Source organism: Mus musculus, chromosome 14 (assembly GCF_000001635.26).
Source record: "Mus musculus strain C57BL/6J chromosome 14, GRCm38.p6 C57BL/6J".
In the NCBI taxonomy this organism is placed as follows: Eukaryota; Metazoa; Chordata; class Mammalia; order Rodentia; family Muridae; genus Mus; species Mus musculus.
The window spans coordinates 30,202,417-30,226,180 of NC_000080.6; the positions used below are offsets into that span (position 1 = coordinate 30,202,417).

The following is a 23,764-nucleotide window of genomic DNA, read 5'->3' on the forward strand; positions in this document are numbered from 1 at the left end:
TATCATAGCTGTTGTCTCCTAGCCTGCACTCAGTCACCAATTCATGCCATGCATGACCCTGGACCAGAGTGCAACCATTCACATGTATTTCTTCTTCATATAGCATCTTTCCACTCCATTTTAACAGATAAGTTTTACCTATCCTTCAAGGCTCAACTTAAATAATACTTTCTCAGCAAAACCTTTATTGACTTCCCAGACAAAACTGGAGCCCACTGTTATATCCTACCAAATTCTATTAGAATTCATACTGCCAATTCATTAAAAAGTTACCCCTCTACCAAAGATTATAGAAATAAACCTATACATTCACAACCAACTGATCTTTGACAAAGGTGCCAATAACACACAATGGGGAAAGAACAGTATCTTTAAAAAATTGTTCCTGGTAAAACTGGGCATCCATAGGCAAAAGCAGGAAATATGCTCTTTATCTTACAACACATACACAGCCAAACAAATTGGATCAAAGACTTAAACATTAAAATACTAAGTAGAATTACTGGGAGAAAACAGAGTAAAATTTCTTTCCATTTGATCTGAGCCAAGACTTTTTAAATAGGACACCAAAAGCACAGGCAACAAAAGCAAAAAATATATAAATGGAATTGCACCAAACTAGAAAGCTTATGCACAGAAAATGTGTCAATAATAGACAACTAACAAAATGAAAGAAAATAATTGCAAGCTATACAGCTGAAAAATGGTTAGCATCCAAAATATATAGGGAACTTAAATCATTAGCAAGAATATAATATTTTTAAAAAATTCCCCCCAAGGATACAAGTAGGCAATACATATACATATACATACATATGTATGTATGTATATATGTGTGTGTGTGTGTGTGTGTGTATGACATAAGAATTACCAATAACCATCTGGAAAAAATACTCAAATTGTTAATTTTTATAAACAGTAAATTTTCTTTACATTTGACTCTGAATAAAGATTTCTTGACTATGACCCCAAAAACAAAGGCAACAAAAATGGCTCAGCAGTTAAGAGCACTGACTGCTTTTCCAGAGGACCTGAGTTCAATTTCCAGCAACCACATGGTGGCTCACAACCATCTGTAATGGGATCTGATGCCCTCTTCTGGTGCGTCTGAAGACAGCTACAATATAATCACATACAAAAATTACACAAATGGAATTGCACCTAACTAAATAGCACTTTATACCTGATGGCAATGGCTATCAGACAAAAGTGGAAAGATTAAGTGTTGGTAAACATGGAGAAACAGAATCCTTGAATATAGTTGGTGAGATTATAAACTAGTATGTTCATATGTGAAATAGAATGAGATCCAACCAAGACTTTAAAATGGAACTACTATTTGATATAACAATTCTCCAAGATGGAAATGACCAAAGACAATGAAATTAGAAGGTTGAAGACAGACGGGTGCTACCAAGCACACAGCAGTACTGCACACATCGGTCAACATGTAGGGCTACCCTATGTATCCATCGGAGATGCACAGATAAATGAAAATACTCTGCAAGAAGAAAATGCCATCACTTGCAACATGTGGGTGAACCTGGAGGATATAATGTCCAGTGAAATAAGCTAAGCACAGAAAGTCAAACAAATACTCATGACTTCACCAGCATGTGACATCTACAAAAAGGCAAAGAAATAAGCAAAGAGAGTCGTGGTTGGAAGGAAATTAGACTTCTGTTGGATAGGAGGAAGCCAAGGATAACAACCATAGAACAGCATGAGTAACAACAAAGCAGAATAGGGTAGGAACTTGCTAAGAGGAGATTCTAAATGTTTTTGCCATAAAAAAGTATATAGGCAAATATGGGTATGTTAATTAGCTTAAGTCCTTCATTCTACAATGTCTCTATATACTAAAACATGTTGTACATCATAGATATTTATAATACTTACCAGCCTAAAATAAGGTTTAAAAATTACCTCTCTAATACTGTCTCTCTCAAAAGCTGGCCACGTGTATAGGGCCTGGGGTCATTTCTGCTTCACGCATCATTAGATTCCCAAGGCTGATCCCATTACTAAACACTCAATAGCTGTAAATGAAAAAGTGGGCTAAACACCCAAATCTATAAGAGAATAAGTGGACAAATTATATATTTTTACTAAGTAGCATTATGTATCCTTCCCTGCTAATATGGTCTTTTTGGTTTTTGCCCAGTTGAAGGAAACTTGCGTTTGAGTGGGGCCACTTGATCAACCACTACCTGTGCCTTGTGGTGGGGCCAAGGTTCCAGGCTACTGATGTTGAATAGAATATGCACAAATGGTGGCAGGTGTCCTCAGAGGCAGGGGCACAATGCCTGAGGACAGGAGAAAGAGGCCAAGACAGAGGGACAGATGGCTATTATGATAGACCTCACATGCATGTGACCTGGTTTGGCCTCCTTTTCTCACAGGGAAAAAGGGCAGAAAGAATTAGATAGTCTCTTCCAGCCAGATAACTACAAGTTACCTGGTAAGCAAGGCAAAATTCAAACATGGGTTTCACAGGGAGCTTCTGGTAGGTCCCAGAGACCCCCCAAAACAGACATTACAGGGTAGCAAGAACTAAAAGTAGCTACTGTTTCTCCAAGTCGCTGGGTCACCTGAGGTCACAGGGCATGTGTGGGATAAGTATGCTGAGATGTCCCATAGTAAATGGGGAAAGGTGACCCCTGGGTACCACTGGATGCGCTTGCTCCCTTTTGATAACCCAGTGCAACCCCAGTAAAACGCTACTGGGTGAAGCACTGGCAGGTGGCCTCTGTTCCAAACTAGATGGCTGCAGGGAAGGCTAATTTGGTCCCCTGCAGACTCCAATGGAGTATGCACTTAAAGGTCCCCCATGGGTAGTTTAATGGAGCATTTACAAGGAAAGAATGGCTCCAATAATCAGTGTGTCCTTGCCCCCGTGTGTGTGTGTGTGTGTGTGTGTGTGTGTGTGTGTGTGTGTGTGTGTGTGTTTAAAAGTACAAATTTTACATGACATTTGTGTCCCTGGAGCCCAATCCTGGTATCTGCTTATTCACCTCTCCTGATTCTCTGTCCCCTTAACTAGATAAGTCACTCTATATCTAACCTGCTATACTGTCAGGGTCACATGCTGCCCTGAGGGGCAAAGGTGAAACAATGCCCCTCTCTATTATGATACGAATGGACGCAGTCCCTCCAGGAGCCTCTGCAATGCTTTGTCCTGAGACCCCTTGGTAGTCCAGAGACCCTATAACCACCAGGTAGAGAGAAGTCTGCCTTAGGAAGCTGTCCCCAATATGCCCAAAAGTGACAAATGGAGAGGTCAGCAGGGTAACCTTAAAGACATCTGGTCTCTGAGAAACCTCATAGCCAGGAGTAGAGGAGGCTGATAGAGCAGTCTCCTGAATCAGCAGGTACGGGGGGAGGGGAGGTGCGAGTGGTGGGGGGGTGGGGAGGTGGGGGGGGCGAGGAACACTTTACCAACAGGCAGAGAGCAGTCATTCTAGATGCAGTAGGTTATTGGAGTCACTGTCATCCAGCAAAACCCCTAGGTGACAGTGTCCTACCTGTTTTCCAGGACCTACTGCATCCCTAGCTCTCATTCCAAGAACTATAGGAGTTGGCATGGGAGCTGGGCGGTTGGCTCAGGGCAGGCAGAGGTCCCACCCACACCATCAGGGCCCACTCAGCACTAATCCTAGGATTTGCACTTCAGCAATAGATAAGAAGTTGGCTGACTTAACTTTCAAAGGCTGTAAAAAAAAAAAAAAAAAAAAGCCACCGCCAAAGAAGGTTTAGCCAAAACATGGGGACAAAGGCAAGTCAGACACACAAATTCAGACAGAATTAGCCACTGGCCCCCACTACCAATCACGTGTAACCTGAAATCAGAAACCGACATCCAAATATTCTGCAATTATAAAAGCAAGTTTGGGTTGGCTTGGGGTCAAATGTACATAGAAAAGCTCTAGCTATGCACAAAGACTGCCAGTAACAGTTCATTTACCAAGAAAAGACTCCACTGAAAACATCTTCTGGCACACAGAATCAATGAAGGACCCCTGTACAGAAGACCTGTGGGATCTGCCAGCCACTATCTATCTCTAGGTCACACGGTAAAGCTTTCCAAATTTACCACCTCAAGGTCTTCCATCCTGGGTCCCTATACTCTCTACACTTGGGCAAGTGTGCAAAGCTTCTCACTTGTCATGTCTCTCTGATCTGATCACTGGGGAAAAGGACTCTGGGTTCCTTTGGTGGTAGGTACATCCCACAACTGGTAGCATCCCACTTCTTTACCAAGATCTTCAAAGGCACTGCCTAAACTGCTCAGACCCCCTCTTTTGGTTTAAGTCAACAATACTTTCTGGGTACCTCCTCCATCCTAGGCAGATCCAAACATGGCCAAGGTACAGTCTACATCCTTCAGGGGGTTGGCAGATGCACATACAAAGTTGATAAGCACTGCAGAATGGCAGTCAAGCACAGAAACTCCTCCTGGGACCTCTGGGAAGGGGGTGGTGGCTGGGACATTCATGAGAGCTTCTTGGAAAGCACGAGTCCAGAGTCCACCGAAATTGCTCCTCCTGTACACAAGCACCCCCATAGCCAGGGGAACTGAACAAACCAACAGCTGGTTACAGCCTGGTGGGAATGGCCCTTACCTGGTGGCTTCCTCTCCCTTTTCTAGGAGTCCTTCTGCTCCTGCCTACCAATTCCCATGCCCTGCACAGATGACATGTCCCTTGGATCATCTGGTCTCTGTGGCTCTCTCTTCCCCAAATGCTACACTGACTCCCAGGGAATCTATGGGGCTTAGATCATGTGACAATTTGAACTGCCAATCATATTAAAATAGTCTGGATGTATTTGTTGTTACAAACAACACAAACTAAACCCTACAGCATGTCCATGTCTATTGCCAAATAGAAATCAGCAAACATTTCAAAATGGCAGGAATCAGTATGGTTAAAATCAAGCATTTTCATTTCAACAAGAGAGTTACTCCTTTTCCCTGTTAACAGAACCAGAGAAACGCATTTCAATTTGTCTATGATTAAATTCACCACTTTCTTAATTTAAAATGGCATCTCATTTAATTTTCCTGATGTCTGTTCATATTCCTGTAACTATGCCACACACACACACACACACACACACACACACCAGGACACAGCTACCACTATGGCTAAAGTTAAGGCTTTCCCATCTCTTGTCAATTATCCAGGTGAGACAGGACAGCTGGGAAGAGGCTCTAGTTGACATGTTGTGTGCTGAGTCCACACACTTAGTCACTTCTGATGCTCAGCAGCACCAACCAAGGAGACTTTGTAATACCTCCCCTTTCCCCTTTGGCTGCTATTGTGCCATCTAGACTGAGAAGTACCCAGGAACTCTGGGGCCATGTAAGCCTGGCCACAGTCACACCAATAAGCACGGCCAGTACCCAGGAGGCTGGGGGATGCTGGAGGGATGCATCACCCCAGAGGCTACTTTGACAAATATCATCCAGGTGACTTTGGAAAAGCGAGAGTGACACATTTCCAATTAAAGAAGAACCAAAGCTTGTGCCCAACTGTCAGCCTCAGTAAACTGTGGACACTGTGGACACTGTCAGTGAGCAGGTACATATCGATGCTACAAAACAACCCCCCCCCCCCCACACACACACAAGACTAGATAGAGCTGCTTCCATCATTGCTGTGGCACGGAGGGCTACTACAAAGTTCTGGGGAATGGCAAGCTCCTTGTGCAGTCTGTCATGGGAAATTTATGCCAAATTCTTCAGCAGAATAGCTAGAAGAGGATTAAGGGTCCTTGGGCTGCTTGTGTCCTGGTGGCTTGAAGTCAGTCAGGGAGGTTCATTTAAATGCTAACATTTCCCATGTGAAGAGAAAAAAAAAAAAAAAAAAAAAAAAAAAAACCTCAGCACCAATCAAAAACAGAAATCATGCCTTCTGTTTTGAAGAGCCCAGTGTGCAGCCACCTGGTGGGAACACTTCAGCTCCACATTCTCTTCCTGCTGGCTGCCTCTTACAGGGCTGACAGATTGCTAGCTCAGCTACTGTTCCTTTGCCATGACTAAACACCACAACCAAAACAAGTTGTAAAGAGAGCATTTACTCTGGGGGCTCATACTTCTAGAAGGTTAGAGTCAATGGCCATTGTTGACAGGGAGCAGGGCAACAAGCAGGCAGGCAGGCATGGCACTTGAGAAGGAACTGAGAGCTTACATCTGGATCCACAAACACAAGGCAGAGAGAGAACTAACTGGGAATAAGGTCTTCAAAGGCACTGCCTAAACTGTTGAAACCTCAAAACTCACCCCCCAGAGACACTTCCTCCAACAAGTCCACACCCCCTAATACTTACCAAACAGTTCCACCAACTGGGGACCACACATTTAAATATATGAACCTATGGGATCCATCCTCACTGGAAACACAATTGTTCCATCCAAGTTACAGCGAAATGATCATTTCAGTGAATCAAAAACTAGAGAAGTTAGGGGCAGCTATCTCAGTCTCCAACTAGGGTTATAGATTGTGACCACATACAGGGAAGCGTAATTGAATGTGACGGTCACAGAAGAACTTGGCAACAGTATAAAGTTTCTAAACACGGGAGGACCAAAACTTAAAAAGAACTAAAACTTGTGCTGAATCCAGGGTGTTTCCGGCAGTGCACGCCTGTTTGTCGAGTTGCATCATGGGGCTTCACTGTAGCCTTGGTTCTGATCACATGACATGCACACACCATGCACTGTGCACACTGGCACAGCACACAGCAGCAGTGAAGTCCGATGAACGCTGCCTGAGACACTCGGGCTGAGTCAAGATGACATTATATTATGAATTGCAGTGTTTTTACTGTACTTATAAAGTGTTTTGCTCCTATAGAGACATGACGATTTAATTATGGAAAAATGAAGACTGAATATTTTCCTACCATCTTACTTAGCAAGTAAATATCAGATTAGTATATCTCTGGACTGGATTATGTTCGAATGTTTGATTTTTAAATTGCTGGAGTTGTTGAATTGAGTCTGATTTAAACAAAAATCATCATGTGAATTTTGGCTTAAGATTAGGACAGGCTTCCTAACAATTCCTGTGAACATACTTCTGCCATTTTGTGTTACACATTTACATGAAGTGGTATCCTCAGCATGGTCCTCATAAAAATACAGCTATTAATCAACTCCAAAAACCACTAACAATGTCCCGTGTCTTGTGGTGTCAGAAATGCATCCAAGATTTAATTCTTCACTAGAAAAAAATCAACAAGCATACCTATCTAATTAGTATGCAAACTTGCTTTCCTCTTTAATAAATGGTAAAGTTCTAAGCTCACCGCTCACCCAGGAACCTCTTTAATACACATTTATTCTTATTATCAGCAAATGTTTATTTTACTTATCTGTACATAGTCTTAGTTACTATCTCTTTGCTGTGACAAGAAGCAGATTTAAGGGATAAAGTGCTGACTTGGCTCAACTCACAGTGTGAGGGTGAGCCATCATGGCAGAAGGGCTGTGGAGGCAGGAGGCTACTGGTCATGTTGTATCCTGAATCAAGAAGCAGAGAGTATGAATGTCCATGTTCATCTCACTTTCTCTTTCTTATTCAGGCTGGGGCATGGGCTGGCCATGAAATGATGTAGTCCATATATTTAGGGTGAATCTTCCTACCTCAAATGATCTAATCAGTAAAATCCCACACAGGCATGCCCAGAGGCTAACTTAATCTAGATGCCCCTCACAGGCATGCCCTGGGGCTAACCTAATTTAGATGCCTTCCTCACAGGCATACCTATGGCTAACCTAAGCTAAATGTCCCCCTCACAGGCATGCCCAGGGGCTAATCTAGTCTAGATACCCCTCTATAGGCATGCCCAGGGGTTAACTTAATCTAGATACCCCTCTATAGGCATACTCAGGGGCTAACCTAATCTAGATACCCCCACAGGCATACCCAGGGACTAACCTAATCTAGATATCCCCCCACAGGAATGCTCAGGGGCTAACCTAATCTATATCCCCCTTCACAGGCTTGCCCAGGGGCTAACCTAAACTAGATTCCCCCACACACAGGCATGCCCTGGGGCTAACCTAATCTAGATACTTCCACAGGCATGTCCAGGGGCTAACCTAATCTAGATCCCCCTTCACAGGCTTGCTCAGAGGCTAACCTAATCTAGATACCCCCACAGGCTTGCCCAGGGGCTAACCTAATCTAGATACCCCCCACTGGAATGCCCAGGGGCTAACCTAATCTAAATAACCCCTACAGGAATGCCCAGGGGCTAACCTAAGCTAGATTCTGCCCCCCCACCCCCGCTTGCCCAGATGCTCTTTCCCAGGCAAGTCTGAGCAAAGCTGAGAGCCAGTATCAGTCATCACATCCATAAAACCTTTCTCAAGTACAACGCCATCATGAGTGTGAAAAACTTAAAACTCTCTTCTAACTGCTCAACCTAACAGATTAAGGGTGCGCCTTGGGAGTGAAGTCACCCACCCTGTCACAGCTGCTGCACCCACATCTGTCCCTAAGGGCAGTGCTATCAACCTTCCACTATGAGGCAGGGGCCATGTCATGTAGCACTTTCACTTTGGAGAATGGAAGCAAAGAACGTATGTTCTGGTCTTGGCACTGGCATTAGCCACATGGACTCGGGCAAGTGACTTTACCTCTCCTTTATCATAACGGCACAGAGTGTGTAGGTTTGTTATGTACAAATGATGCCACACATGTAAAACACAGTAACCAGGGTCTGTGTGTGGCAAAGCCCACCACAAATCATTACAGCACACAGGCTGTGACTACTGTGTCTATGCAATGCTTCAGGCACAGCCCTACCCACAGCCCAGGAGCGGCCTCTTACCTAGCACAGAGTGACTATTAAATATTAAGTGGAGGACAACATGACTAGCTCCTTACAGTCTAAACTCAGGCCTTTGCCCATAGGAACCCCCCAAACAATCCAGGTTTTCTCCACCAACTGACAGCAAAGTTCTTGTGGCTGAAGATAGCACCCATAATAAACATGATGTTGAACTACAGGGAGCCTTCTCCTCTACATTCCAGCATCTTTGTCACAGGAAAGTACTCTGCATGCTATCAAAGGAGTAACACAAACATCAAGACAGCCACAAACCCTTTACCTACAATGGTGTACTGTCTGCAGGATATGCTAGGGCAATCGTGGCCCAAAGCTGTAGGGTTGACCAATAACTGATCTGACTTACAATGCACTCCATGAGACTTATATAATCATACCTGACACTGCTGGGGTGACCAAGCACCTGAGACTACAAAATCCAGGGACCTAGGGGGAAACCAGAAAATACTGGTCGGAAGAAAGGAAGGAAGGAAGGAAGGAAGGAAGGAAGGAAGGAAGGAAGGAAGGAAGGAAGGAAGGAAGAAAGAAGCATGTGGTGATAAAAGAGCCCTAATGGTATTCTGCAACTGAGATTAGTGTCTCTCTCACACACACTCAGAATAATTAATAATAATATTATTAATAATGTCATGCCTCTAACTCACTGCTGTTTCAATATTAGAGAGCACAGATAAACCAATGAAGAGACATTGGGGAGTTTTACAACTGTGCACCAGCCAACCTCACGGCCTTAAAGGAAAAGTGAGAGAGAAACTGAGGCTCGGAGACCCACATTGGCAGAGAGCTGAAGGAGCCACAGTCCCTACGTTGGCTTGGTCCAGCCAGTGACATCTCATTGTCAGTCATCACTTTGTCCACCTGACAAAGCCAGGAGAGGTGACTCTGCACTGCACTTTGACCTCACATACAGAGCGCCCACACGGGATTCCCCACGAGTGACTCCACACCAAGGAATCGCAGAGGCTCCACAACCACTTTCTAATTCTACTTTCCAATATCTCTGATTTGTCTGGGACTTCCCCACTGAGCATCTTCTATTTTTATTTTTTAATTTTAATTTATTCTTTCATGCAAACCATCCTGACCACAGCTTCCCCTCATTCCATTCTTCCTAGTTCCTCCCCACTTCCCCGTCCCTCCAGGTCCACACTACTACCACCACCCTATCTCTCCCCCTCAAAAGAGCAGGTCTCCCAAAGACATCAACCAAACAAGGCAGAGCAAGATCCAGTAAGACCAGGCATAAACCCTCACATCAAGGCTGGGCCCAACAAACCCAGTAGAACGAAAAGTGTCCCAAGAACAGGCAAAGGAGTCAGAGACACCCTCATTACTACTGTCAGGAGTCTCCCCTGCCCCCACCATGAAAACAGTAAGTCAACAACCATAACATCTATGCAGAGACCCTAGCACAGACCCACGCAGGCCATGCGACTGCCCCTTCAGTCTCTGAGCCCCCATGAGCACTGCTTAGTTGATACCATGGGCTGGCTGGTGCAGCTTTTATTTTAAAACAGCTGAAACTCTGAGATATTTAGGACAGAAGAATAAAGTGGAAATCTTAATTTACATGGAGGAGAAAATGAAACAAATAAGACATTACAAAGAAGTGTCCTGTGAAGACTTTATTAATATGTCCCTGTGCTATTTAATACCTGAGGTAAAAGAAGGAAGTTGGACCACAGACTTGAGTTCCTTTATTAGCTAAACAAAATTGTTTCACAACACAGGGAGAAAACAAAATTTCCTTGAGAAAATTGCACAAAAGAATCAAGAAAACAGGGAACAAAGCTCTGATTCCAGGGTCAAAATAGCATCAGGCTGGCCTTGTGCATTTTACTGTAACACAGGAGGAGGCTTGTTTCAATTGAATACATCTGAAACTAAGGTAGTGGTTTGTATCCAACAATTTTTGAAAGTGGAAATAAAATAGAACAGGAGACCTTAGGACGCATAGGAAATATCAGGACAGACCGAGGCTGAGTGTGGTCGGGCATATCTCCCACATTCACAAAGAGGCAGGATGAGCTCTGCCTTCCAGACCCTGCTTAAGGAGTTCCAGGCCAGCCAAGCATACACACTGAGACCCCTGTCTCTAGGTAAGGAGACAGGCCAGGCTGGAGAAAGAAGACCCTGTGCATCCTGGGTGGCACCTGAGGCCATCCCAGACCTCTGGCCTCTCTAGCTTGTGTGGAGAGGGGAGTGGATGAGATGGAGAGCAGAGTTCCCATGTCTCCCAAGGAGACAGAAGTCAGGCTGCAGAGGGGAAGGGCTCCAGACTGGAGGCTTGTAATCACAAGCACTAGTTCCAGACTATTGCCATCCTGAAAGCCGTATGGACAGTGGGGGAATTCCCTCACACTGTTCCTACCCCTCAGGAGCTGTGTGGTCCTAGGCAAAGCACAGCTATTCTCTGCACCACAGCCTTCCCATTGCTTTACAGGGGCAGCAACACTAACAGGTGGGAGGGAACGTTAGTACCACTGGGTGGAAATGGCCGGCGTGTAGAAAGCGTCTATCACTGTGGTCACTATGCTGTGAATGTTACGCATGAGGGTCTGGTCAACCCTGGGAAGGCTTTCCTGTACTAATCAAGACAGGAGGCTTCTGAAAATCGAGAATCTGTTCTCCTGACTCCATTATACAGTGGCTCAATGCTAAGGCCATAGGGGACACAGCCAGCACGGCCGGCCCCACAGCCGTGCCCCATGGTGAAAAAGAGCACCAAAGGTTTAGAAAGCACAGGGAAGCTGGAACTGCGGCTCAGTTGGGAAAATGCTTGTCTACCATGCAAGAAGCCCTGGGTTCCATCTACCTTACAGCATAAAAGCATGTATATGCCTGGAATGCCAGCACCTGGGAGGTAGACACAAGGGGATCAAGAGTTCAAGGTCATCTCTGGCTTTATAGCAAGTTCAAGACTAGTCCCAGGCTACAGGAGGCTGCCTCAAAAACAAACAAATAGGAACACTGTGTGTGTGTTTGTGTGTGTGTGTGTGTGTGTGTGTGTATCTGTGTGTGTGTGTACACGGCATGGAGGTAAACAAGCATCTTAAAATCATCACAACCACACAACCATTATTTTAAAGTCTTGCTTGGCTACCTGAAAGCTCAACCCCATATCCGTCTGGCCACCTCAGCCCAGACGGGTGCCTCCGTATGGTTTTGTAATCACTAAGGTCAGTCATTCTAATGATGGTGGCCATGGGAAAAGGTGGCAAGCTTAATATTGTTGTCTCAATCAAAATCCATGCATGGTTGGGACCAACCAAAAGCACCGTGCTTGGGCCCCACACTTCTAAGGAGGTTGTCCTGCTACTCCAGCCGTGGAGTCTGTGCTTTCAAGCTGCTTTGCTTTGCACGCCAGCAGAGCTCACGGCCCACGGCCACACACTTATAGACTCGGCACTTGGCCATGCTCACTGCATCAACATCTGAGACGCCTGAACGTGAACCCCTGAAACTTAACAGCTGAAGAGAAGCTATTTTCTAAAGTCTATGTTTATTATTTATAAAACATTCTGGTGAGTTAGGATAGAATGCAGTGAACAAAGACAGGTTTTCCGTTAATTACAGTAATGTTGGTGAATCAGACCTCAAATGTCTGGAAATTACTACTTTTTACAACTTGGGATGCTGCTCAAATGCCAAACATATAAAAAAAAAAAAACCCAAATGCAGAGTAAATGCTTCAACTGTCACACATAGCTTGCATCCTAAGAAATATTTATTTATATTACATCCCAGATACAGAGTTCAGAGGAAGACAGCGGCATGAGGGAACACAATCCCTCCTAGTGAGAGGTGGGTTCTGAAAAGCTCTAAGGAGCTCCCACTGGGAGCAGTACATTGCTTCCATTCACCCCACATGGCTATGCTGGCATTCTTTGTTCTATAGGGTAAGATGCAGTGGCTGATGCCCAAACATGCAGACCTGAGAGGGGTTCCTTTAATTTCTAGAAAGTTACATTTTCATTCCCAACTCTTAAAAAGGGATGCTTACTATGAGATGGCTATATTTGTTCCAAAGTTTATGCTACATGTGGTTTGCTATTGTAGCTGCCTAACTTAACTATGGCGAAATATGACAGTTAAAAAAAAAAGGTATCACACCCATGAAAACTAGACAGAACCCTTCCAGCATCCTGATAAGGAATGCTGCTCTCTATTTTTATTGGTGGTCAGATATAGTTGAGATGCCAGGGAAAGAGAGAAATCATAAACTCTTAGAATTGTTCTGTTTTCTTCTTGTGATTCTTTCAGTTCTGTTGTTTATTTGCCCAAATGTGGCCTCATGTGGCCTAGACTCCCCATAAACTGGGAAGGTGGCTGATGATGCAGATCTTGAGTATCAACTCCCCTGCCTCTTCCTATCACAGATACGGAACCAAACAATGCAGCTTGCTGGGATTACAGGTGTGCTCCATCACACCTGGCTCCTCAGTCTTTTAAAAACTAAGTTAGGAATTTGAAAATTCCATGTAGTGTAGTTTGAGTACATTCATCTCCCTTCCGCCAAATCTTTCTCCCTCTCCCTCTCTCCCCTTCTTTCCCTCCCCATTCCCCACCCCCTCTCTCAAAGACTGATTTGTGCTGTTCTAATATTTGTGGATGTGTTGCCTTCCACCAGCATGTAGTCTACTTACCAAGCACTCTACTCAGAGAAAACTGCCTTGTTCATCCAGCAGCTATTGATTGCCAATGATTGGCCAGCAGGGGTGGGATCGGGTGCTCCCTCCGCTCTCAATGCTAGAATTTGGTCTGGCTTGAGTTTACGCTTGTGCACCCAGCTCCTTATTTTATTAACTGGGAAGTGGATTCATATTGTAGGGATCATTTATAGGAGAGAGAATGGGCATGCTGACCAGGAGAGAGTGAAGCACAGCCAGATGCCCTGTGTCAAAAGATGAGCAAGCCAATGTCCAGTCACACCCAGATGACAAGAATCTTTAAAGTGTTTATGTGTTTTCAACAGATCTCTTAGCTGACTTTAAAGGGAAACAACTAAGATGATCAAGAACAAGAACGAGTGTGGCAGAAGTCAGAGACCTAATCAGGGCTCAGCTGTCCTCTGCTTCCTCCTGGGCTCTAGAACTACACTTCCAGGAGCTAGGCTCAGAAACTGATAACAAACTCCAAACACATAGCCATCAGCACAGTAAGAACTCAAGCAAATATCACGCTGCTCTCACAGGACTTTTGGAACACTTTGGCAGTTAAGGATCAGCTGTCACCTCATGCACACTTGGACCTGAGGCTGGTAAACTATCCAAAGTTATATGTTCTATAACAACCTCTGCCTGCTTAGTGTGCCAACACAGAGGAAAGTATCTGTGTGTGTGTGTGTGTGTGTCTATGTATATGTGTATATGTGTATATGTGTATATGTATGTATGTATGTGTATGTGTGTATATGTATGTGTGTGCATGTATGTGTGTATGTGTGTGCAGTGTTATGTGTCTGCTCTCTGGGCCTCATCAAGAGGAACTGGAGAGAGCTGGGGTGACGTGAAGGCAAGCAGGCAACAGTTCAAAATGAGAACTTCTCACCATACCAGAGTTGGTGAGCTCCGGTCTTCGGCCTGCCAGCTTACCATTGAAAATGAAGCTTTACTATGCGGAAGTACCTTGTTTGCGTATTAACTGTGGATGTTATATTCACGGCAGCAGAGCCAAATAGTGAGGACAGAAACTGCAAGGTCCACAAAGCAAAGTTATCTCTGCTTCTTATTTAAAAAAAAAAAAAAAAAAAAAAAAAGGTCTACTGCCCTGGTCTGGACCAGTGGTGCTCAGGAGAGAGAACAAGTTTGGTTTCACTTTTCTGCCATAAAAAGAGTGAGTGCTGATTACCTAGTCTGGTTCCTTCCTTCTGCAAGGCGGATGGTGTTCTGTCTTTTGCTTAATCCCCAGGCTATGTATAAGATACTAGTGATGTCACTGCAAACAGAAGCTTTATCACAGTCCTTGCAGCCTTTCCCTGTCTGCTTCCTGGGGATGTTCCAGATGCTGGAGCTATAGTGCTGGCAGGGCTGGCAGAAGCTCTCTCTGCCACTGTCACAGTGCAGAGGCTGCTTTGGAGAGAGACACTACAATTCAGAATTGTGGGCATAAAAGGAACTGCAACTAGGGGATATTTTTTAAGACCTTGAAGGGCCGATTCTTCATTATTCCCATAGAAGCTTTCAGATTTTATTCTACATTTAACCAAAGTTCCTATGAGACTATTAAAATAATAATAAATTTTAAAAATCCCATGGCCACCATAAAAATGAATTAAAATAATAGTTTCTGCAAAATACTTTAAGGGCCATGACACTCACTGTAAGAAATGGGTGAGGGCACATTCCCAAACATTCCCTCGAGCTGGCCCAGAATCGCGTGTGGAGAGCGAGCGGGATCTGGGGGATGGAGTGGTGACAGTGGATGCTTCCCTCGAACTTCAACAAAGAACATGATCCCAGAAAAGGCACAAAAAGCACAACACATGGCCCCAAAGGATGAAGGCTGAACCCACCCTGACACCTGGGCTCACATCCTCTGCTCTGCCTAAAAGGGGATGAGGGCTTCCATTGCTGTGGTACCAGGGAAATGGGCCTCTCTGCTGAGAGGAAGAACCACTAAGCAGCACACTTTGCAAGAAAGCAATAAATGGGTTTGATGTCTCTGAGCCTTCTAGAGTTCACCTTCCTATTTCAATTTACTGAGGCATAATCATAATGTCTTCAGCCCAGGGGAGGAGCCGAGAAGCCAAAAGGAGGACTCCCTTCCTAGATCTCAATACCAAGGACTTAAGAGAATCAAGGGCAGCCCTGTTCCCAAGAAGCAGCTAGCACCTCGCCCCCAAAAGCACTCTTGGCATTGGCTGATTCCTGAAATGATTCTCCGCTGGCCTTAGAAGGCCAGTCTCCATGCCACCCTGTGGTCTGGCAGGGGCTCACAAACTTCCTCTGTGCTTCCTCCCAGCCAAGTGAGCCACACAGGGTAACTAGATTGGAACTCTTTCTGGGATCTCACCCAAGGGCGCTGGCTGCCATGCAAGGTCACATGCCCAACCACAGACTGGGAAGGAGGAACCAGAATGGCTGACTAGAGCCACATGTCTCTGTCAGGACCTGCTTAGTAGGGTGGCCTCTAAAGATCCCGCTGGGGATCTGCCTGTGGACACCTGTCAAATGGAGTGTGTAGCCACCTGGCCAGTTTTGGCTAGAGAAGCTACAAATCCAACCAGGAAAAGATACTGCAGTGGTGTCTCATCAAATAAAAAGGCCTATAACTGGTCTTCCTCCTTCGCTTTCTCAAAAACGGAGGCATGCTCAAGCTGTGGCACATGGGACAGGGGTCAGGTCACACTGCTCACAGGGAGATCACGCCATGCTGCAGGAATTAGGACAATGCCATCCTCCTCAGAATGAAAACCAGGCAGGAAGAGCTAGTCTGGCTCAGGTGTCAGGATACAAAGGGGATAAGGGGATCTCAAATGGTGTAGGTGAGAGTAGACACTGGAAAGTAAATTATTTTATGTTATAATTCGGGGTTCTTGAATTGCCGAGGGCACAAGGTCCTCATGCTCACAGATAAACATTAGGGAAACTGAGGGTGTTAAATGCCCAAGGTTGCCTCTTCAATGGAAAAAGACATATAGAGCATGGGATTGGATGTAGTTAATAGCCCGGTGATCTGTATTATCTATAGGGTCTGTCTGTTCCCGAATCCCCCTAGCCCCCAGACTATTACATTTATTCCAGACTCTTCCTCCCAAGACCTTTACTTGAGCATTTTTTTTCTCTGTCAATAGAACCTGTCTTTATGGGTGATATCACATGAACTTTATGCCTGATGACCTCTGTAGTATCTCCATGACTGAGACAATTCCTGATCCTCCCTGTTAGGCCCTTAAGATGATACATCTTCATGAAGGAAGTGACATGTACTTTTAAAAGAGTTTTTGCTGCAATTATGCCTTGTGCATACGGGATTGGGTTACACCAAGAAACTTTTCCCTCCCTACTTGAACTGTACTTAAATACACCTAAAATAAACTCCCTAGGGTCAGACTCTGGAAGTTTGAACCAACACCAGCTGCTGAACTGCTTTGAACCAGATTTCCTTCTTGTTTCACATGGGTCATTATTCTCCTGACCCCAGCATTTTCTGAGACCTCCACATTCAACTAGTAAAGTGTAGAGGGGGAAATAGAGGTTTAGAAGGAAGAACATTGTCCATTATCAAAAGCCAAGACAGCAGCTAAAGACAAACTGAAATTGTAGCCACCTGTCTCTGTCATCCCTGTACCACGAGAGTCACTTTAACCATGTTTGACTTTTAAAAACAACCAGAAAGGTTTCAAGGCTGTGGCTGGGGGTGTAGGTCAAGGACTCACAGACAGGACACCCTCTTTATTCCAGGATGGGAGCAGTGAAAGATAGTCCTCAGAGCATCCACCCTCTCCCTCTCTAACGATCTTTCAGCTTCTCACACCCTTGTCTAGCAGCACATTTAGGAGTGCTTCCAGCTTCTGTTTTCTATGTACCTCAAAGGGCATCTTTTACCACACACACATACACACACTCACACAAATATTTACCTACGTGCACGTGTGTACACACACTCACACACACCACAATCTTGTAGCATCCTCTGGAAAAGTCCATCCCATATCTATCCACTAAGGAGCCCACTAATCCTCACAGAAGTTCTGTTTCTAATATCCTGTTAGGGTCACAGCTCACAGGCTGAGGAATGTGTGGCCTGACGCATGCCTGTTAAGGGATTGCAGAAATGCACTTGGATGCTCCTATGGTATGTCCCAAGGAAAGCATCGCAGCACAGCACACACCTCCCAGATGGAAGCTGAGCTTGGGCTAGCAGGGGCAAGGACAGCTTAAAAACCACCTGATTGGAGAAAGCTTAGGTGTCAGGAGAGGAAAAAGCAGAGCAGACTCTTTGTCAGAGGACAAAGTTGTTTCCATGACCACACGTAAGGGAAAGCGAGCCAGTGCTCAATCTCGGCTCCTTTATTTTTCCTTTCTTGTACTTATTACTGTGTAGATCAGTTAAGAATGAGCTTCGTGGCAATTAAAAGTGAGAACAATGCTGTTGTGACTTCATTCCAAGAAAAGGAAAAAGGAATGAGTATGGATCTAATGTCTGCCCTCGGCTCACTTCCATCCTCCGGGGGCTCAAGAATGTCTCCTCCCACTCAGCAGTTACCCTGTGCTAACTAGAACAACCATACTTGTCAGCACACTTGTCCAAAGTCCTCAACGTTAAAATGGACAGCCAGCACCACTGCCGTGGGAGTGGACGGCAGGCTACCTGTTACTTAAAGCTCTGTTGAAAGAGAACTGGTTTTGGTCACTGGGTATATTAAAGATTATGTCCTGAGTGCTGTCCCCTCCTCTATAGACACCATTTTCCAAGCTTCCCCGTTTGTTGGTTCCTATTCTACAGAGGGCAGCACAATAAAACCCCCCATTACAATTCTGCTCCAGGCACCTTGCACTGACTGAGATTACATTCAAGGGATGGAGGAGTGGGATTGAATCAGCTATGATTAGAAGATGAACTCAAAGGAATTCTTTAGGAGGCAGGAATCAGTTGACGGGGCACGAAGAGTTCTTCCAAATTTGGTAAGTCGACTCTGCTGCCATGCCATGTAGCAACAGTCCCTACCTTTTCATTGATGAATACTGATCCACTGTATGAATACACTAAAGGTTTGTTTATCCCTGACCTATTGATGAATAACCACAGTTTCTAGCTTTTTCCTATTATAATGATGGTCATAATTTGTGACTAAATCATTCCATGAATACAGGTTTGCATTTCTCTTGGATCAATACTAAGAAATGAAATTCTTGGGTGGTCTGCTTGTTAGTTTTAACTGTCAACTTGAAACAATGTAGATTCGATGGGGAAGAGAATTATAAGACATTGTCAAGACTAGGCTGCCTTGTGGGGATGTTGGGAATGTCTGTGGGAGGGCTGTCTTAGTTGTTAACTGATATGGGAAGACCCAGCCCATTGTGGGCAGCACCATTCCCTAGAACGTGAGTCCTGACCAGAAGGGGCCTAGCTACCTGAGAGAAAGCAAGCAAGGGTCGATGTCACTCTCTCTGATCTTGACTTGTAAATGTAGTAGTTTAGATTCCTTGTCTCTCCAGCAATAATGGACTGACTCCTGGAACTGTAAGCCACTAACTCTTTCTTCTGTAAGGCGCATTTTCCAGGGTATTTTATCACAACAACAGAAATGAGAGAGCAGGTTCTAAGTTTAAAGACGTCCTGGAGTTCATCGACTGCAGTCTGTTCCTCTGCAGAATTCCACTGATGTTATTATATGAGTAGCTCAGAGTCCTCCATATCCCTGAGATAAATTTGGAATTGTCTCAGTTTTTCATTTTAGTCACACTGTGTTGACATGTAATAACATATCACTATGGTTTTAATTTGTGTTTTCCTAAAGGCAACAGTGTAAAGTATCTTTTCATGATCCTCTTGGCCCTTTGTTGGGTGTATTAAAAATATCTGTCAACTCTTTTACACACCCTTAAGTTAGAAATATTTGACTTTGTATTAGTGAGTTGTGTCAATGTTTTATGTTTTCTAGACACAACTTTAAAAGACAAATGTTTTCCAGACATTTCCTCACAGTTGAGGCTTGATGGTCATTCATTTTGTAACAGCATCGATGGAGAATGTTAGTCTTTCTTTGCTGCCCTGACTGTATGAGTCTTGCAGGGTCCTTGCTCCCCAAGCCTTGCCTTCGGGAAGTGTCTCCGTCTCCTCACAAGCATTCTGGTCTGCACTGCTTCTCACCAAGAACACCCAGAGTGGCTTCTAAGTGTGTACTCCGGTCACTCATCACTGTGAGTGTGCACTCTAGTCACTCATCTCTCTGAGTGTGCACTCCGGTCATTCACTCATCACTGCCACCTGTGCTGGGCCACTCCATCTTTTCAGGCGCTCTCACTGACCTGCTTCTGGGTTTTGAGCTGAGCATATGGAAAAAGCACAGGGCCGTCTCCTGCTGGGACCTCAAGAGCTGTGTAGCTGCACCACGGGACATTTATATTGATTTCCAGGAATTTCTTCTGGAGTCTTCTGTTCCTTCCTGGTCTGGTGTTTGCCCTCAGGGATTGGAGTAGATCCTCTTCAAGCCTCTGCGTGCTTTACCTGCAGGCATCACCTGAGGTGGAAAGTTCCTAGTACCTCCTAAGAACCAAACAGTGTTCCTTCAAAGAGAAACTGCAGAGAAGCCCAAGGCCCAGAATCGCATTTCAGTAAAACAAAGAGCTCAGCACCCCCATCAAAAAGGTCTCTCTCTGCTCCATAGCCCTCTCCATACACTGCATTGGAGACACCACTAGTTTGGTGTCTCTCCTGGCCCCACTACAACTCTCTTTGATTGAAGTGAAAGGGAAGGCAGAGAGGGCCTCTGCAGAACCCTCACAGGGTCCTTCTGGCATGAGCCCTCCTCGCACTACACAGTACTAACACCACTACTACTTATGCCTGGGACAGAGAATGAGTACGTGCTCTGTAAAGCAATGACCATGACGGTCACAGTGCCTGTCCCAGCTCAGCCTACCCTGAGGTCAGCCACTGCGGGTCTTGGTAAACACACATCCCTGTCAGAAGGCTGGCTGTCACTTCCATGGTCCCAGGTACATCACCTAGAACAAAGAGGAGAGATGATGGAGAATGCTCCTGAAGGCATTTCTAATTTGGACTGGTAACCTTCTGAGAGCCAGAGATAAGGCACGGAAAAAAATGAAACATCCAACTCAACCCCCTTCTGTGTGGGGGATGGGAGAGGCTCTGCTCTCATTCTGGAAACAGGAACAACCCAGGTGCTGGAGTTTGTGTCAACAAGGACTAGATCCCAGCAAGGAGAGGGTCCTGATGAGGACATGTGAGCTGGCCGGCAGAGAAGCCCAAGACCCAGCCTTGTGCACTAAAGAAAACCAGTAGGAAAGCCTGGCTTCTGGGGAATGCTGGAAAGGGGTGGGTTCAGAGGGCCTGCGGGAGGATGCTGGGCAGGGTTGGCAGCCTGTGGTGGTGAGGGGTAAACTGGGGAAAGCAAGAGGGGACTAGAGCATCACAAGGGTCTTAAATGTCACACTGTGTGACCATCCAGACGGTAGTCTGAGCAGCAGAGAGCCAGGGATGCTATCAAAACTGCTTCTGAACTCCAGGCAGTGGCAGCTCCAAGGACACCAGAGGGAACCTAGGCTGTCTCCACAACTGACATGCTCCTGCAATGCCCAGCCACCCTGGGCCACAGGAGCAAGGCTCCATGCTTGCAACGGTGTGGCCTACACCTGGGCAGCCTTCCACTGCCCTCCCATCTCCAAACGTTCTCCATAAAATACAAAAACTGAAGCTGAGCTCCCTGCTGGTTGGCACGAAGCTATGAGGAGCCAGCCTTCAGTCTACCTCAGGAAAGCAGCTCAGAGTTACAGGGGGCAGAATCACAGCCATGGGGATTCTGGTTACCCCTCCTAAAGAACACTAGGGGGTGGGAGAGATGATCCCACAGGGGTACACAGCCTCCTTTCCATGCCGTTTGTATATGAAGTTAGCACTCATACATTTCGGTCCCTTGAAGCCACTGAACCAACACGACAGGTGGAAAGAAGTGATCTGCTGGCCATAGTAGGTGATTCTCATTAGCACAGGGAAACTGCGTCCACATACTGGAGGCAAGCAGGGAACGGCTGGAACCCCACTGATTATCTAGAGCACTGGTTCTTCACCTTTCTAATGGTGAGACCCTTTAATACAGATCCTCATGTTGTGCTGAGCGCCAACCATAAAATTATTTTCTTTGCAACTTCATAACTGAAATTTTGCTACTGTTATGAATCATAGTATAGATAACTCATATGCAGGATATCTGATATGTGATCCATAGGAAAGGGGTGGTTCAACCTCCTTTCTCCTAGATCCACAGGTTGAGAAACACAGTTCTAGAACATCTTAATGCTTCTATGCCATACAATACAGGTTAAACCAGATAAGAGGCTGTGGCAGCCCCCACAGAACTGAGCTACTGACAGGTTGAGGTAGGGGACTTACCCAGGAGATGATGTATGGCCAGAATAACATACTGAGACCCTGGAAAGAAAGAACGGAATGGGTGTATGGAAAAGGTAAGGGGAGGGAGAGCTGATGATGTGGCCAAGACCAGGACAAATATAAAATACAATGGGAAGGAAAGCCAGAGGTGTCTACCAGCCTTTAATACTAATTATAGAGATGAGAATAATAGCAACCTGCATTTTTATTTTTATATATGCATTTTTGTCTCTCTGTTAATCTTTTTCGCCTCTCTGATTTTGATCTTATATGCAAGTTGCTGAAACTAACTTAGTTAACTTACTGAAGAATAACTTAGTGTTTAGGTAACAGTATACTCAGTGGAGCAACTGCTAAATTTGATGCAGTGAGAGAGAAATATTGTAGCTCCTGGAACTGTACACATCCTTACTTGCAGGAGTGGTGAGGACTTCTTCGCTTACAATAAAGATAGCTCCATCTTGGTAGGTAGCAATAACTATGGTGTTCCATGGAAATTCAAACATGTTCAAAGGGAATACAGATGGAAGCTGGGTAGCCAAGAGTGCAGACAAGTGCAAGCTATGCCTCCCCTACCTCTTGACTCCAACTCGCCCATCATGCTGGTTCCATAAAGACCTTTTAGATATTTCCCTGGCACAATGCTAAGCTTTACCAACAGAGGATGCTAGGAAGAAACCAACCGAAGGGAACATACTATCTCCTGATCCTATCATGCTTTCTCAACAAGTTCCTGCAACATGTGTGAGGACTCACTCCAGCACCCAGCAGTCCAGGGTGCTCTCCCAAGCATCCCTACTCTCTGCTCTGGGCATGTTCTAAGCAGTGCCTTCCATGAGACAGCTCCCGATGAACAGCTTTCCTTAGTGTGCTGTAGGGCAGGGTGCAGGCAAATTTCAAAGGAGTGACGTTCAAGCAAGTTCTACCAGCACAGAATCAAAGTGACTTTTCCATCATCTGCAGGGTTCCACAACCACTTCTCCTCTACCATTCACTGGACCACTGCCAAGACCTGTGCAACAAGCTCTCGTCCTTGGCCCTGGTGGATGCATTTCTGGAACACTCTATAACTCTTCGCTAAGAGCAGTGTCTGCCCTCTGCCTTTTGCCCTCTGTCTTGTCTTCTCTGGAATTCGATTTACTTCTTACTAGCCACTCCTTACTTAGACTAGTATCATTATGGTTAAGAATTTTGTAAAATTTTGGCTGTTCAAATTACTATGTGGCCGAGAGTGAGATTCAGTAGCCTAGATCTAACAAAAAGATGAGGGAATCCTTTTAACACTACAGTGTAAGGAAAACTATCAAAAAGGTATCAGCTTAGTCCACACAAAATTCTTTTTTTTTTCATTTTTTTATTATTAGGTATTTATTTCATTTATATTTCCAATGCTATCCCAAAAATCCCCCCCACCCTCCCCCACCCAACCACTCCCACCTCTTGGCCCTGGCTTTCCCCTGTACTGAGGCATATAAGGTCTGCACGACCAATGGGCCTCTCTTTCCACTGATGGCTGACCAGGCCATCTTCTGATACATATGCAGCTAGAGACACGAGCTCGGGGTGGGGGGGTACTGGTTAGTTCATATTGTTGTTCCACCTGTAGGGTTGCAGATCCCCCCAGCTCCCTGGGTCCTTCCTCCAGCTCCTCCATTGGGGACCCTGTGATCCATCCAATAGCTGACTGTGAGCATCCACTTCTATGTTTGCTAGGCCCCCGGCATAGTCTCACAAGAGACAGCTATATCAGGGTCCTTTCAGCAAATTCTTGCTAGTGTATGCAATGGTGTCAGTGTTTGGAGGCTGATTATGGGATGGATCCCCG

The 23,764-nt window shown here is 45.3% G+C and overlaps 1 protein-coding gene and 1 long non-coding RNA gene across 26 annotated transcripts in view; both read right to left on the bottom strand.

Annotated features, from left to right (window-relative positions):
* Cacna1d (calcium channel, voltage-dependent, L type, alpha 1D subunit) overlaps window positions 1–23,764 on the bottom strand; it is a 451,216-nt gene that overhangs the window by 162,476 nt on the left and 264,976 nt on the right. The window lies entirely within an intron of this gene.
* Gm52107 lies at window positions 12,532–21,685 on the bottom strand. The gene is made up of 2 exons (XR_003951104.1): window positions 20,450–21,685; window positions 12,532–20,073 (listed from the first exon to the last, which is right to left on the bottom strand). It is a non-coding gene; the product is annotated as a predicted gene, 52107 (long non-coding RNA).